The sequence below is a fragment of the Anomaloglossus baeobatrachus genome, chromosome 7 (assembly GCF_048569485.1).
Source record: "Anomaloglossus baeobatrachus isolate aAnoBae1 chromosome 7, aAnoBae1.hap1, whole genome shotgun sequence".
Lineage (NCBI taxonomy): Eukaryota > Metazoa > Chordata > Amphibia > Anura > Aromobatidae > Anomaloglossus > Anomaloglossus baeobatrachus.
The window spans coordinates 19,983,724-19,999,162 of NC_134359.1; the positions used below are offsets into that span (position 1 = coordinate 19,983,724).

At 52.1% G+C, this 15,439-nt stretch overlaps 1 protein-coding gene across 1 annotated transcript in view; it reads right to left on the reverse strand.

Moving 5' to 3' along the window:
* The window catches only part of LOC142244973 (autophagy-related protein 9A-like), a 137,709-nt gene that overhangs the window by 51,951 nt on the left and 70,319 nt on the right, over window positions 1-15,439 (reverse strand). The gene's annotated exons all lie outside the window — the stretch shown is intronic.

The following is a 15,439-nucleotide window of genomic DNA, read 5'->3' on the forward strand; positions in this document are numbered from 1 at the left end:
TCTGCAAGGTCAAATGACAGGAAACGTATACCTAACCCGAAAACCAAAAGTACATTAAGCTCATAAAAGGCAGCGCTTGCCGTACATACCTGTACTTTATTAATGCAAAAGCTACACCACAAAAAGAGGAATTACATTTCCCCCCAAAAATTACAGAAAAATTCACAAGTGAAGGGCAGCAGTGTTCACCTGCCCCGGCCACAGAAACAAAGGTAAGGCGGCTTTCACACTACGTTTTTTTTAACATGCGTCATAAACGTTTTTTTGCTGTAAAAGCGGATCCTGCTTTTACAGCAAAAAAACGCATGCAAACGCATGTGTTATTTTGCAGGATCCTGTCACTTTAAGTTTATGGGCGGGCATTGGAGTCATGCGATCGGGAGTGAAGAGAACTGAACGTGATAGACTGGGAGCCGGCATCTGACAGCTGCGGAGGCTCGTAACCAAGGTAAACATCGGGTAACTTGCTTGGATACCCAATATTTACCTTGGTTACGAGCCTCCTCAGCTGCTTGGAGCCGGGCTGCCTGCTCCCTGCACATGTAACCAACGTAAACATTGGGTAACTAAGCGATGCGCTTTGCTTGGTTACCCGATATTTACCTTGGTTACGAGTGTCCGCCGCTCTCAGGCGGGGGAGAGAGGTGGAGAGAGAGACTGATCACGCGAGGCTGGTTTCTGGGCATGCTCAGTAGAGCAAGCAGGATCCTGTCTATCAGCATGCCAGCGTTCACATGCGTTTGCGTGCAGTATAGTCAAGATCCAGCGATTTGCAGTATTTGGACGCAGCTCAAAAACACTACAAGTAGCGTTTTTGAAAAATGTTAAACAACTGCAAGTCGCTGGATCCCCCATATAACGCATGCAAACGCAGGTGAACGCATGTTGACGCGAGTCCATTGCAAATGCATTGAAATGAAAACGCATTTAACGTTTTATTAACGTTTTTGCGTTAAAAAAACGTTCACGACGCATGTTTAAAAAAACGTAGTGTGAAAGCAGCCTAACTCGCAGGACGCAGCAAAACCCCTTAAGATGGAGTCAACAGGTGCAAAACACAGATGGAGCCGCCGCTCACACACTGCACTGCATGGAGGGGGGATTGCTTAGTATTAGTAATACCAATTAGTAATGTAGGCCTTGTAAATTAGGGTCTCCATTTCTGTGGGGTGCACTTATATTGTGTTGGACAGCCCGCCTAGTCGAATAGTATGGGCATTGTCAATAAACTGTAATCCAGACACTGTGCACCTACATGTGTGAACCGCGCCCTATGCAAGCCATATGTGTGCAATATTAATACTAAGCAATCACCCCCTCCATGAATTGATAGTCACAGTGGTTGCAACATCAGTGTTTTGCACCTGTTGCCTCGATCTGTACGTAGGGTTTTGCTGCGTCCTGCGAGTGCATTTGATTCTGTGGCCTGGACAGGTAACACTGTTATTTATACCTGTACTTTTTAGTCTTGGAGTATTTGTGCAGCTTCACTGTCGGTGTCCATGTGAAGGAATCTCCAAACGAATGAAGAAATTCTAAACTGTAATCACTTAATAGTAAAGTCTTGTGATTCCAGCAGCCTCTGCGCTGATTTAAGCAGCCAGACTCTGTCTCTGGACTGTGCGAGGATAAGGCTACTTTCACACTTGCATTCATCGCAATCCGCCGCTATTTTCCATAGACTTGTATTAACGACGCACTGTGACGCTAGTGTCTGCGTTGCATCCGCTGGCCGTCGCTGAGTCGTTATTTTGACTGAGCGCCGGGTGGAAGTAACTCAGCATGTAGCATTTTTGGTGTCAAAACAACGCACCTTGGCGGATTCCGTTGGAATCCGCCAAAGTGTCAATTGTCTATGGTGGTGGATTCCAGTGCAGGATTCCGTCATATTCTACTGAGCATGCCCAGCATCTCCAGCAGAACGTTGTAAATTGTTTAAAATCACTCCTGGTCTCTCTCTGTCGGTCGGTCTCTCTCTCTCTGTCGGTCGGTCTCTCTCTCTCTGTCGGTCGGTCTCTCTCTGTCTGTCGGTCTCTCTCTGTCGGTCTCTCTCTCTCTCTCTGTCGGTCTCTCTCTCTCTGTCGGTCGGTCTCTCTCTCTCTGTCGGTCGGTCTCTCTCTCTCTGTCGGTCGGTCTCTCTCTCTCTGTCGGTCGGTCTCTCTCTCTCTGTCGGTCGGTCTCTCTCGGTCGGTCTCTCTCGGTCGGTCTCCCTCTCTCTGTCGGTCGGTCTCTCTCTGTCGGTCGGTCGGTCTCTCTCTGTCTGTCGGTCGGTCTCTCTCTGTCTGTCGGTCGGTCTCTCTCTGTCTGTCGGTCGGTCTCTCTCTGTCTGTCGGTCGGTCTCTCTCTGTCTGTCGGTCGGTCTCTCTCTGTCTGTCGGTCGGTCTCTCTCTCTCTGTCGGTCGGTCTCTCTCTCTCTGTCGGTCGGTCTCTCTCTCTCTGTCGGTCGGTCTCTCTCGGTCGGTCTCCCTCTCTCTGTCGGTCGGTCTCCCTCTCTCTGTCGGTCGGTCTCTCTCGGTCGGTCTCCCTCTCTCTGTCGGTCGGTCTCTCTCTCTCTGTCGGTCGGTCTCTCTCTCTCTCTGTCGGTCGGTCTCTCTGTCGGTCGGTCTCTCTGTCGGTCGGTCTCTCTGTCGGTCGGTCTCTCTGTCGGTCGGTCTCTCTCTGTCTGTCGGTCGGTCTCTCTCTGTCTGTCGGTCGGTCTCTCTCTGTCTGTCGGTCGGTCTCTCTCTGTCTGTCGGTCGGTCTCTCTCTGTCTGTCGGTCGGTCTCTCTCTGTCTGTCGGTCGGTCTCTGTCTGTCGGTCGGTCTCTGTCTGTCGGTCGGTCTCTCTCTGTCTGTCGGTCGGTCTCTCTCTGTCTGTCGGTCGGTCTCTCTCTGTCTGTCGGTCGGTCTCTCTCTGTCTGTCGGTCGGTCTCTCTCTGTCTGTCGGTCGGTCTCTCTCTGTCGGTCGGTCTCTCTCTCGGTCGGTCGGTCTCTCTGTCGGTCGGTCTCTCTCTCTCTCTCTCTCTGTCGGTCTCTCTCTGTCGGTCGGTCTCTCTCTGTCGGTCGTCTCTCTCTGTCTGTCGGTCGGTCTCTCTCTCTCTGTCGGTCGGTCTCTCTCTCTCTGTCGGTCGGTCTCTCTCTCTCTGTCGGTCGGTCTCTCTCTCTCTCTGTCGGTCGGTCTCTCTCTCTCTCTCTGTCGGTCGGTCTCTCTCTGTCGGTCGGTCTCTCTCTGTCTGTCGGTCGGTCTCTCTCTGTCTGTCGGTCGGTCTCTCTCTGTCTGTCGGTCGGTCTCTCTCTGTCTGTCGGTCGGTCTCTCTCTGTCTGTCGGTCGGTCTCTCTCTGTCTGTCGGTCGGTCTCTCTCTGTCTGTCGGTCGGTCTCTCTCTGTCTGTCGGTCGGTCTCTCTCTGTCTGTCGGTCGGTCTCTCTCTGTCTGTCGGTCGGTCTCTCTCTGTCTGTCGGTCGGTCTCTCTCTGTCTGTCGGTCGGTCTCTCTCTGTCGGTCGGTCGGTCTCTCTCTGTCGGTCGGTCGGTCTCTCTCTGTCGGTCGGTCGGTCTCTCTCTCGGTCGGTCGGTCTCTCTCTCTGTCGGTCGGTCGGTCTCTCTCTCTGTCGGTCGGTCGGTCTCTCTCTCTGTCGGTCGGTCGGTCTCTCTGTCGGTCGGTCTCTCTCTCTCTGTCGGTCGGTCTCTCTCTCTCTGTCGGTCGGTCTCTCTCTCTCTGTCGGTCGGTCTCTCTCTCTCTCTGTCGGTCGGTCTCTCTCTCTCTCTGTCGGTCGGTCTCTCTCTCTCTCTGTCGGTCGGTCTCTCTCTCTCTCTGTCGGTCGGTCTCTCTCTCTCTCTGTCGGTCGGTCTCTCTCTCTCTCTGTCGGTCGGTCTCTCTCTCTCTCTGTCGGTCGGTCTCTCTCTCTCTCTGTCGGTCGGTCTCTCTCTCTCTCTGTCGGTCGGTCTCTCTCTCTCTGTCGGTCGGTCTCTCTCTGTCGGTCGGTCTCTCTCTGTCTGTCGGTCGGTCTCTCTGTCTGTCGGTCGGTCTCTCTCTCTGTCGGTCGGTCTCTCTCTCTGTCGGTCGGTCTCTCTCTCTCTGTCGGTCGGTCTCTCTCTCTCTGTCGGTCGGTCTCTCTCTCTCTGTCGGTCGGTCTCTCTCTGTCGGTCGGTCTCTCTCTGTCGGTCGGTCTCTCTCTGTCGGTCGGTCTCTCTCTCTCTGTCGGTCGGTCTCTCTCTCTGTCGGTCGGTCTCTCTCTCTCTGTCGGTCGGTCTCTCTCTCTCTGTCGGTCGGTCTCTCTCTCTCTGTCGGTCGGTCTCTCTCTCTCTGTCGGTCGGTCTCTCTCTCTCTGTCGGTCGGTCTCTCTCTCTCTGTCGGTCGGTCTCTCTCTCTCTGTCGGTCGGTCTCTCTCTCTCTGTCGGTCGGTCTCTCTCTGTCTGTCGGTCGGTCTCTCTCTCGGTCGGTCGGTCTCTCTCTCGGTCGGTCGGTCTCTCTCTCTCTCGGTCGGTCGGTCTCTCTCTCTCTCGGTCGGTCGGTCTCTCTCTCTCTCGGTCGGTCGGTCTCTCTCTCTCTCGGTCGGTCTCTCTCTCGGTCGGTCGGACTCTCTCTCTCTCGGTCGGTCGGTCTCTCGGTCGGTCGGTCTCTCTCTCGGTCGGTCGGTCGGTCTCTCTCTCGGTCGGTCGGTCTCTCTCTCGGTCGGTCGGTCTCTCTCGGTCGGTCGGTCGGTCGGTCTCTCTCTCGGTCGGTCTCTCTCTCGGTCGGTCGGTCGGTCTCTCTCTCGGTCGGTCGGTCGGTCTCTCTCTCGGTCGGTCGGTCGGTCTCTCTCTCGGTCGGTCGGTCGGTCTCTCTCTCGGTCGGTCGGTCTCTCTCTCTCTCTGTCGGTCGGTCTCTCTCTCTCTCTGTCGGTCGGTCTCTCTCTCTCTCTGTCGGTCGGTCTCTCTCTCTCTCTCTGTCGGTCGGTCTCTCTCTCTCTCTGTCGGTCGGTCTCTCTCTCTCTCTGTCGGTCGGTCTCTCTCTCTCTCTGTCGGTCGGTCTCTCTCTCTGTCGGTTGGTCGGTCTGTTTGTTGGTTTCCCTCTCTGTATCTATCTCTCTCTGCTAGTCGGTCTCTCTCTCTCCCCCTCTCTCATACTCACCGATCACCGGCACGGCGTTCACACTGCTCCAGCGGCTTCTCCTGCTTTTGAAGATGCCGGCTGCTCATTATTCCATTTCGTATTCCCTGCTTCCCCCGCCCACCGGCGCCTATGATTGGTTGCAGTCAGACGCACCCCCACACTGAGTGACAGCTGTCTCACTGCAACCAATCACAGCCACTGGTGGGTGGGTCTATATCGTACAGTACAATAAATAATTAAAAAAAAAAAAAACTGCGTGCGGTCCCCTCCAATTTTGATTCCAGCCAAGATAAAGCCACACAGCTGAAGGCTGGTATTCTCAAGATGGGGAGCCCCATGTTATGGGGAGCCCCCCAGCCTAAAAATATCAGCCAATAGGAACTCCGGCACACTCACTATCACCCTTAGAGACACAGAAAGTCGGAAAACATGAAACTGATGTCAAAATCCTTTTCTTTTTTATTTTCACAAGTGATTGGCGGACTATTGTACAGCACTTTTGACACATTTTTCACTACAAAATGAAACTGATGTCAAAATCCTTTTCTTTTTATTTTGTAGTGAAAAATGTGTCAAAAGTGCTGTACAATAGTCCGCCAATCACTTGTGAAAATAAAAAAGAAAAGGATTTTGACATCAGTTTCATGTTTTCCGACTTTCTATGTCTCTAAGGGTGATAGTGAGTGTGCCGGAGTTCCTATATTGTCTGACTTATTTTTCTCCTGAGCACCCACAAGAGGTGATGCGAGGTTTTCTCTGCACCATAAAAATATCAGCCAGCAGCCGCCCGGAATTGCTGCATCCATTAGATGTGACAGCCCTGGGACTCTACCCGGCTCATCCCGAATTGCCCTGGTGCGTTGGCAATTGGGGTAATAAGGAGTTAATGGCAGCCCATAGCTGCCACTAAGTCCTAGGTTAATCATGGCAGGCGTCTGAGACACCCCCCATCACTAAACTGTAGTGAAAGTAAATAAACACAAACACCGAAAAATCCTTTATTTGGAATAAAAGACAAAAAAACACCCTCTTTATTAATCCCCAAATACTCCTCCAGGTCCGACGTAATCCACACTAGGTCCCACGCTTTCAGCTCTGCTACATTGGAAGCTGACAAGAGCGGCCGTTGCACAGTGCCTCTCTCTGTGAGCTCCGCGCAGCAACGGAAGTGAGCTGCGCTGTCAGCGGGAACGTCACTGAGGTAGTGCCGGTGTGTGCGGTGATGATGGGTCGGCAGTGCCGGTGTGTGCTGTGACAATGGGGGCGGCAGTGCCAGGTGTGCGGTGATGATGGGGGCGGCAGTGCCGGTGTGTGCTGTGACAATGGGGGCGGCAGTGCCAGGTGTGCGGTGATGATGGGGGCGGCAGTGCCAGTGTGTGCGGTGATGATGGGGGCGGTAGTGCCGGTGTGTGCGGTGATGATGGGTCGGCAGTGCCGGTGTGTGCTGTGACAATGGGGGCGGCAGTGCCAGGTGTGCGGTGATGATGGGGGCGGCAGTGCCGGTGTGTGCTGTGACAATGGGGGCGGCAGTGCCAGGTGTGCGGTGATGATGGGGGCGGCAGTGCCAGTGTGTGCGGTGATGATGGGGGTTGTAGTGCCGGAGTGCGCGGTGATGATGGGGGCGGCAGTGCCGATTTGCGCAGTGATGATGGGGGCGGTAGTGCCGGTGTGTGCGGTGATAATGGGGGCAGTAGTGCCCGTCTGTGCGGTGATGATGGGGGCAGTAGTGCCCGTGTGTGCGGTGATGATGGGGGCGGTAGTGCCGACGTGCGTGGTGATGATGGGGGTGGTAGTGATAATAGGGGCGGTAGTGGCGGTGTTTTCGGTGATGATGGGGCGGTAGTGCCGGTGTGTACGGTGATGATGGGGGCGGCAGTGCCGATTTGTGCAGTGATGATGGTGGCGGTAGTGCCCGTCTGTGCGGTGATGATGGGGGCAGTAGTGCCCGTGTGTGCGGTGATGATGGGGGCGGTAGTGATAATAGGGGCGGTAGTGCCGGTGTGTGCGGTGATAATGGGGCAGTAGTGCCCGTGTGTGCGGTGATGATGGGGGTTCTCACTCGGCTAAAAAAAAAGTAGCGCAACGTGTTATTTCACAGGAATCCGTTGCCTTTATTATCACACTATTTACAACGCATCCGTCACATGCATCACACAACGCAAGTGTGAAACTAGCCTAACACTGGCAAGTATAATGTGGGCACGCAATTTTCTAGTAACAGTGACCCGGCCACAGCCAAGGTATACAAGGAACAGATCCGAATTCTACTGCTGCAAATGATTCATTTATGTGTTGTTATTCTCTCCCCCCCAAAAGAAAATACCCTAATACCCTACAATACTCCCCTAATTTCCATGCTTTGTGCACCTTCTTCTAGCCAACCTCTATTATCAGGAAAGGTGTAGACCGCCGCTTTCTATCATATTGCCATGAGGGAGATATGATATTTTAAAAAATAATGAGGGCGTCCTTCATCATTCCTTCCAGCAGGGTGTAAAATGACTGTCTTAGCGGAGTATGAGAGGGGGAAGGTAAAGGAGCAAATATTTCTATTGTTACTGAATGAATTTTCTGGTTACAGAGACTTTTCTTGGAAACCTACATGAAAATGAAAGCAATGAAGGGACTTTTTGTGCCAGGTCTTATAAAAAAAAAACAAAAAAAAAAAAGCTCACTAAAACTTTGACCAGGTGGAAAAATAAAAAAAAGAACCTGAGGTGACTTGACAAAAATATAATTCCCAATGAGATCACATTCAGAAACTTTGCTATAAAAAAACAAAAAAAAACAAAACAAACAAAACTGGCAAAAGAATGTTATGGTCATGTCACACACAACGACGACGATGTCGCTGCTAAGTCACCATTTTCTGTGACGTAGCAGCGATGTTGCTAGCGATGTTGCTGTGTGTGACATCCAGCAATGACCTGGCCCCTGCTGTGAGGTCGCCGGTTGTTGCTGAATGTCCTGGACCATTTTTTGCTAGTTGCTCTCCCGCTGTAAAGCGCACATCGCTGTGTGTGACAGCGAGAGAGCAACAACTGAATGTGCAGGAAGTAGGAGCCGGCTTCTGCGGACGCTGGTAACCAAGGTAAATATCGGGTAACCAAGCAAAGGCTTGGCTACCCGATATTTACCTTCATTACCAGCATCCGCAGCTTCTTGAAGCCAACTGCCTGCTCCCTGCACACGTAGCCAAGGTACACATCGGGTAACTATAAGCAAAGCGGTTTGCTTATTAACCCGGTGTGTACTCTGGCTAGGAGTGCAGAGAGCCAGCGCTAAGCGGTGTGCGCTGGTAACCAAGGTAAATATCGGGTAACCAAGCGAAGCACTTTGCTTGGTTACCCGATATTTACCTTAGTTACCAAGCGCAGCATCGCTTCCACGTGTCGCTGGTGAGATCTGCCTGTTTGACAGCTTAGTAGCGACCATGTAACGACGCAGCAGCGATCCTGACCAGGTCATATTGTGGTCGGAATCGCTGGTGCGTCGTTTAGTGAGACGGTACCCTTAGAATTAACTCCTACTCTTATCTAAAGTTCAAAAGATAAAGAGAAGTCTTGTGGAAGATCCCCGGAATTTTAGAGAGCAGAAGATACGGCATCAATTACTCAACAAGGATTTGTTTGCACTGAACCTTAGAAATGATAGCACGCCTTAGCTTATGTATACTGTGGAGGAGTGCACCGGCGGTCAATTTTGTACCGTTTTGGAAACAAATTGCCCATATAAGAAACTTCTGTTACCAGTAAACAAGTTCAAAGAAGTCTTGGATGCCTTTATTAAAAAAAATATTACAGGTTTTGGGTACCGCATTCTGTAATGAGACGTTATCCCAGGGATCTGGTCTGATTGCGTATGTGGAGTTGGGAAGGAATTGTTCCCATAATATCGGGCAATTATCTGCCTAGTGGGGGTTTTGTCGTCTCCTGGATCAGCGTGTTCGATTATACTTAGAGCTGGGTGGACTTGTCTGAATTCAACTATAAAGCCATGAAAACTGTCACTTAGGGCTAATGGTGATTGCAAGAAAAGGAAAGTCCATAAAATTTCAGAAGCTCTGTTTATTTTTCCTTCCCAACATAAAATTAATACAGGTTTTTTATTACGTCATATATGCTGTAAAATACTGCAATATAATAAATCCTGAAACAGCCGAGCCAGTAGAAATGTTAAGTTATGGTGAGCAGGATTTCGGCGTAGTCATACAATGCTGGATCTTATCTTTATTTCTTTGTCGCTCCTAATTGGGAGACCCAGACAATTGGGTGTATAGCTACTGCCTCCGGAGGCCACACAAAGTATTACACTAAAAAGTGTAAGGCCCCTCCCCTTCTGGCTATACACCCCCCCGTGGGATCACGGGCTCCTCAGTTTTATGCTTTGTGCGAAGGAGGCCAGACATCCACGCATTGCTCCACTGTTTAGTCAGCAGCAGCTGCTGACTATGTCGGATGGAAGAAAAGAGGGCCCATACTAGGGCCCCCAGCATGCTCCCTTCTCACCCCACTTTCTGTCGGCGGTGTTTGTTAAGGTTGAGGTACCCATTGCGGGTACGGAGGCTGGAGCCCACATGCTGATTCCTTCCCCATCCCCATTAGGGCTCTGGGCGAAGTGGGACTTTACCGGTCTCCGGGCACTGAGACCGTGCTCCATCCACAGCCCTGGAAGATCTGCTGGATACGGAGCGGAGTTTCCTCAGGGTCAGGACCCTGCTTCAGCAAGGTACTCTGTGTCCCCGGGCATACCGCACGCACACTGCAGCATTGCTGGGTGTGTTAGTGCGCCGGGGTATACAGCGCTGCTGCGCTTGTGCCATTCCTCACTACAGCTCTGCTGAGTGAGTAAACTTAGTACGAACGGCCGATCCGGCCGCGGGGGTCAGTGTTTTACTGCGTCGCGGCTGGGATTTGTGGTGCGCCAGGGACTTCCGCGCTAGCCGTGCATATATGACGGCCGCGCTTATTACTACAGTCCCCGGCTTTTGCGGCCTAGTTCGTATCGTTCCCGCCCCCAGACCTGCCAGTCAGGGGGAGGGCGGGACGCTGTGCAGACCATCAGCGCTGAGGGCTGGAGTCTGTTTTACATACTCCAGCCCTCACACTAGGCACAGTAGGACGCAGTTTCCCGCACTTTTGTTTGTGGCACGCCCACGGTCCGCCCCTCTTCACAGGACGCCGGCAGCCATTCCTGTCTGCACGCTGAGCTGCAGAGGGGAGACGGGGAGACCCAGACACGGGATTCTACGACCTCACACCCGCTTTTCAGCGGGCGGTAAGCAGCCCTTAAGGGCTCTCCCCCACTTGTGCCATAGTGTACTTTGTATTTTGGGCTGTTTTGAGCTGTTTGCACTGTACGGTCGCTGGTGATTTTCTGCTATATACCCTCCTAGATTACTCAAGGAGACACAGCACGTCGTCCGCAAAAAGCAAAAGTGCTAAGGCACGGACTTTATATGCTGCTTGTACCGCATGTGGGGCTATTCTACCGGCAGGTACCACTGACCCCCATTGTGTGCAGTGCTCGGCCCCTGTGGCAATTGCTCAGCCGGGGCCTCTGCTAGAAGTGACCCAGTTTGCAGCTTTTGCTGACAGATTGTCTATGACTATGTCTAAAATTCTTGAGACACTGCAGTCTAGACCAGTAACTCAGACCATGGGCACTGTTGATTCATTGCCCCCTGGTCCCCCTCAGCTGCAACACTTCCTAGCTCCGGGGGTGTCACATGCACCCCAGGGTGACGACTCTGACTCGGACGACAGTCCCAGACAACCTAAGCGAGCTCGCTATGAGCGGCCCTCCACTTCATCACACTGGTCAGGGTCCCAACGGGACGACTCTCTGTGTGATGAGGCGGATGTAACTGATCAGGATTCTGATAATGGGGCCGCTCTCAATCTAGATACCCCGGATGGTGACGCCATAGTGAATGATCTTATAGCGTCCATCAATAAGATGTTAGATATTTCTCCGCAAGCTCCTCCTGCAGAGGAGTCAGCTTCACAGCAGGAGAAATTCCATTTCAGGTATCCCAAGCGTAAATTAAGCACTTTTCTGGACCACGCTGACTTTAGAGACGCAATCCAGAAACACCACGCTTATCCTGATAAGCGTTTCTCCAAACGACTTAAAGATACACGCTATCCTTTTCCCCCTGACGTTGTCAAGGGCTGGACACAGTGTCCCAAGGTGGACCCTCCCATATCCAGGCTTGCAGCTAGATCCTTAGTTGCAGTGGAAGATGGGGCGGCACTTAAAGATGCCACTGATAGACAGATGGAGCTCTGGCTGAAATCCATCTATGAAGCTATCGGCGCGTCGTTGGCCCCAGCATTCGCAGCCGTATGGGCACTCCAAGCTATTTCAGCTGGTCTTACACAGATTGACACGGTCACACGTACATCTGATCCGCAGGTGGCACCATTGACCTCTCAAATGGCTGCATTCGCGTCTTACGCGATTAATGCTGTCCTAGACTCTACGAGCCGTACAGCAGTGGCGTCAGCCAACTCCGTGGTTTTACGCAGAGCCCTGTGGTTGAGAGAATGGAAGGCAGATTCTTCTTCCAAGAAGTGTTTAACCAGTTTGCCTTTTTCTCGTGACCGATTGTTTGGTGAGCGTTTGGATGAAATCATTAAACACTCCAAGAGTAAGGATTCATCCTTACCTCAACCCAGACAAAACAAACCCCAACAGAGGAGGGGACAGTCTGGTTTTCGGTCCTTTCGAGGCTCAGGCAGGTCCCAATTCTACTCGTCCAAAAGGACTCAAAAGGATCAGAGAGGCTCAGATTCTTGGCGGACTCAATCACGCCCAAAAAAGACAGCCGGAAGACCCGTTACCAAGACGGCTTCCTCATGACTTTCAGCCTCCTCTCTCCGCATCCTCGGTCGGTGGCAGGCTCTCCCGCTTTGGCGACATTTGGCTGTCACAGGTCAAAGACCGTTGGGTGAGAGACATTCTGTCTCACGGGTACAGGATAGAGTTCAGCTCTCGTCCTCCAACTCGCTTCTTCAGAACTTCTCCACCGCCCGACCGAGCCGATGCTCTGCTGCAAGCGGTGTCCGCTCTAAAGGCGGAAGGAGTGGTCACTTCCGTTCCTCCTCAGGAACAAGGTCACGGTTTTTACTCCAATTTGTTTGTGGTGCCAAAGAAGGACGGGTCGTTCCGTCCCGTCCTGGATCTAAAGCTGCTCAACAAACACGTAAAAACCAGGAGGTTCCGGATGGAATCTCTCCTCTCCGTTATCGCCTCAATGTCTCAAGGAGATTTCCTATCATCAATAGACATCAAGGATGCTTATCTCCACGTGCCAATTGCGCCAGAGCATCAGCGTTTTCTACGCTTCGTTATAGGAAGCGAACACCTGCAGTTCGTAGCTCTACCTTTCGGGCTGGCGACAGCCCCACGGGTCTTCACCAAGGTCATGGCAGCAGTAGTAGCAGTCCTGCACTCTCAGGGTCACTCCGTGATCCCGTATTTGGACGATCTACTTATCAAGGCACCCTCTCAGGAGGCATGCCAACACAGCCTGAACGTGGCACTGAAGACTCTCCAGAGTTTCGGGTGGATTATCAACTTTTCAAAGTCAAATCTAACCCCAACCCAAGCACTGACATATCTTGGCATGGAGTTTCATACTCTCTCAGCGATAGTGAAACTTCCACTGGACAAACAGTGCTCGCTACAGAAAGGGGTCCAATCTCTCCTTCAGGGCCAGTCGCACCCCTTAAGGCGCCTCATGCACTTCCTAGGGAAGATGGTAGCAGCAATAGAAGCAGTCCCTTTCGCGCAGTTTCATCTGCGTCCACTACAATGGGACATTCTCCGCCAATGGGACGGGAAGTCGACGTCCCTCGACAGGGATGTCTCCCTCTCTCAGACAGCCAAAGACTCTCTCCGGTGGTGGCTTCTTCCAACCTCATTGTCAAAAGGAAAGTCGTTCCTACCCCCATCCTTGGCGGTGGTCACGACAGATGCGAGCCTATCAGGGTGGGGAGCAGTGTTTCTCCACCACAGGGCGCAAGGTACGTGGACTCGGAAAGAGTCCACCCTTCAGATCAATGTTCTGGAAATCAGAGCAGTCTATCTTGCCCTACAAGCCTTCCAACAGTGGCTGGAAGGCAAGCAGATCCGAATTCAGTCGGACAACTCCACAGCGGTGGCATACATCAACCACCAAGGGGGAACACGCAGTCGGCAAGCCTTCCAGGAAGTCCGGCGGATTCTGACGTGGGTGGAAGACACGGCATCCACCATATCCGCAGTTCACATACCAGGCGTGGAAAACTGGGAAGCAGACTTTCTCAGTCGCCAGGGCATGGACGCAGGGGAATGGTCCCTTCACCCGGATGTGTTTCAAGAGATCTGTCGCCGCTGGGGGATGCCGGACGTCGACCTGATGGCGTCACGGCACAACAACAAAGTCCCGGTTTTCATGGCACGGTCTCACGATCACCAAGCTCTGGCGGCAGACGCCTTAGTTCAAGATTGGTCGCAGTTCCGGCTACCGTATGTGTTCCCACCTCTGGCATTATTGCCCAGAGTGCTTTGCAAAATCAGGTCCGACTGCCGCCGCGCCATTCTCGTCGCTCCAGACTGGCCAAGGAGGTCGTGGTACCCGGATCTGTGGCACCTCACGGTAGGCCATCCGTGGGCACTACCAGACCGTACAGACTTACTGTCTCAAGGGCCGTTTTTCCATCTGAATTCTACGGCCCTGAACCTGACTGTGTGGCCATTGAGTCCTGGATCCTAGCGGCCTCAGGTTTATCTCATGAAGTGATTGCCACCATGAGACAGGCTAGGAAGCCATCCTCCGCCAAGATCTACCACAGGACGTGGAAGATATTCTTATCTTGGTGCTCTGCTCAGGGAGTTTCTCCCTGGCCATTTGCATTGCCTACTTTTCTTTCCTTCCTGCAGTCTGGGTTGGAAAAAGGTTTGTCGCTTGGCTCCCTTAAAGGTCAAGTCTCCGCGCTATCCGTATTTTTTCAAAAACGCCTAGCGCGACTTCCTCAGGTACGCACGTTCCTGCAAGGGGTTTGTCATATCGTTCCCCCTTACAAGCGGCCGTTGGAGCCCTGGGACCTGAACAAGGTTCTAATTGCTCTCCAGAAGCCGCCTTTCGAGCCTATGAAGGAAGTTTCCCTTTCTCGTCTTTCCCAGAAAGTGGCCTTTCTAGTGGCGGTCACGTCTCTTCGGAGAGTATCCGAGCTGGCGGCGTTATCATGCAGATCTCCATTCCTAGTGTTTCACCAGGACAAGGTAGTTCTGCGTCCAATTCCAGAATTTCTTCCCAAGGTGGTATCTTCTTTTCATCTCAATCAAGATATCACTTTACCGTCTTTGTGTCCGCATCCAGTTCACCAATTTGAAAAGGGTTTGCATTTATTGGATCTGGTGAGGGCTCTCAGGATCTACATTTCCCGCACGGCGCCTCTGCGCCGCTCGGATGCACTCTTTGTCCTTGTCGCTGGTCAGCGTAAAGGGTCGCAAGCTTCCAAATCCACCCTTGCGCGGTGGATCAAGGAACCAATTCTTCACACCTACCGTTCTGCTGGGCTTCCGGTTCTATCAGGACTGAAGGCCCATTCTACCAGAGCCGTGGGTGCGTCCTGGGCATTACGGCACCAGGCTACGGCTCAGCAGGTGTGCCAGGCGGCTACCTGGTCGAGTCTGCACACTTTTACCAAGCATTATCAGGTGCATACCTACGCTTCGGCGGATGCCGGCCTAGGTAGACAAGTCCTTCAGGCGGCGGTGGCTCACCTGTAGGAAAGGGCTGCTTGTCGGCCCTATCACGAGGTATTCTTTTACCCACCCAGGGACTGCTTTTGGACGTCCCAATTGTCTGGGTCTCCCAATTAGGAGCGACAAAGAAGAAGGGAATTTTGTTTACTTACCGTAAATTCCTTTTCTTCTAGCTCCAATTGGGAGACCCAGCACCCGCCCTGTTTTCTTAGGGAGTTTGGTTTTTTCGGGTGCACATGTTGTTCATGTTGAACAGTTCAGTTCTCCGAGGTGGTTTCTCGGGTTGAATTTGTCTTTAAAACAGTTATTGGCTTTCCTCCTTCTTGCTTTTGCACTAAAACTGAGGAGCCCGTGATCCCACGGGGGGGTGTATAGCCAGAAGGGGAGGGGCCTTACACTTTTTAGTGTAATACTTTGTGTGGCCTCCGGAGGCAGTAGCTATACACCCAATTGTCTGGGTCTCCCAATTGGAGCTAGAAGAAAAGGAATTTACGGTAAGTAACAAAATTCCCTTCTTTTTTATTTTTTTTTTAAAAAAAGGATATAAAAAAAATTATACAAACAAAATACAATATCAAAAGATAAAAAAAAGGTATAAAAGTAAATGGGGGTT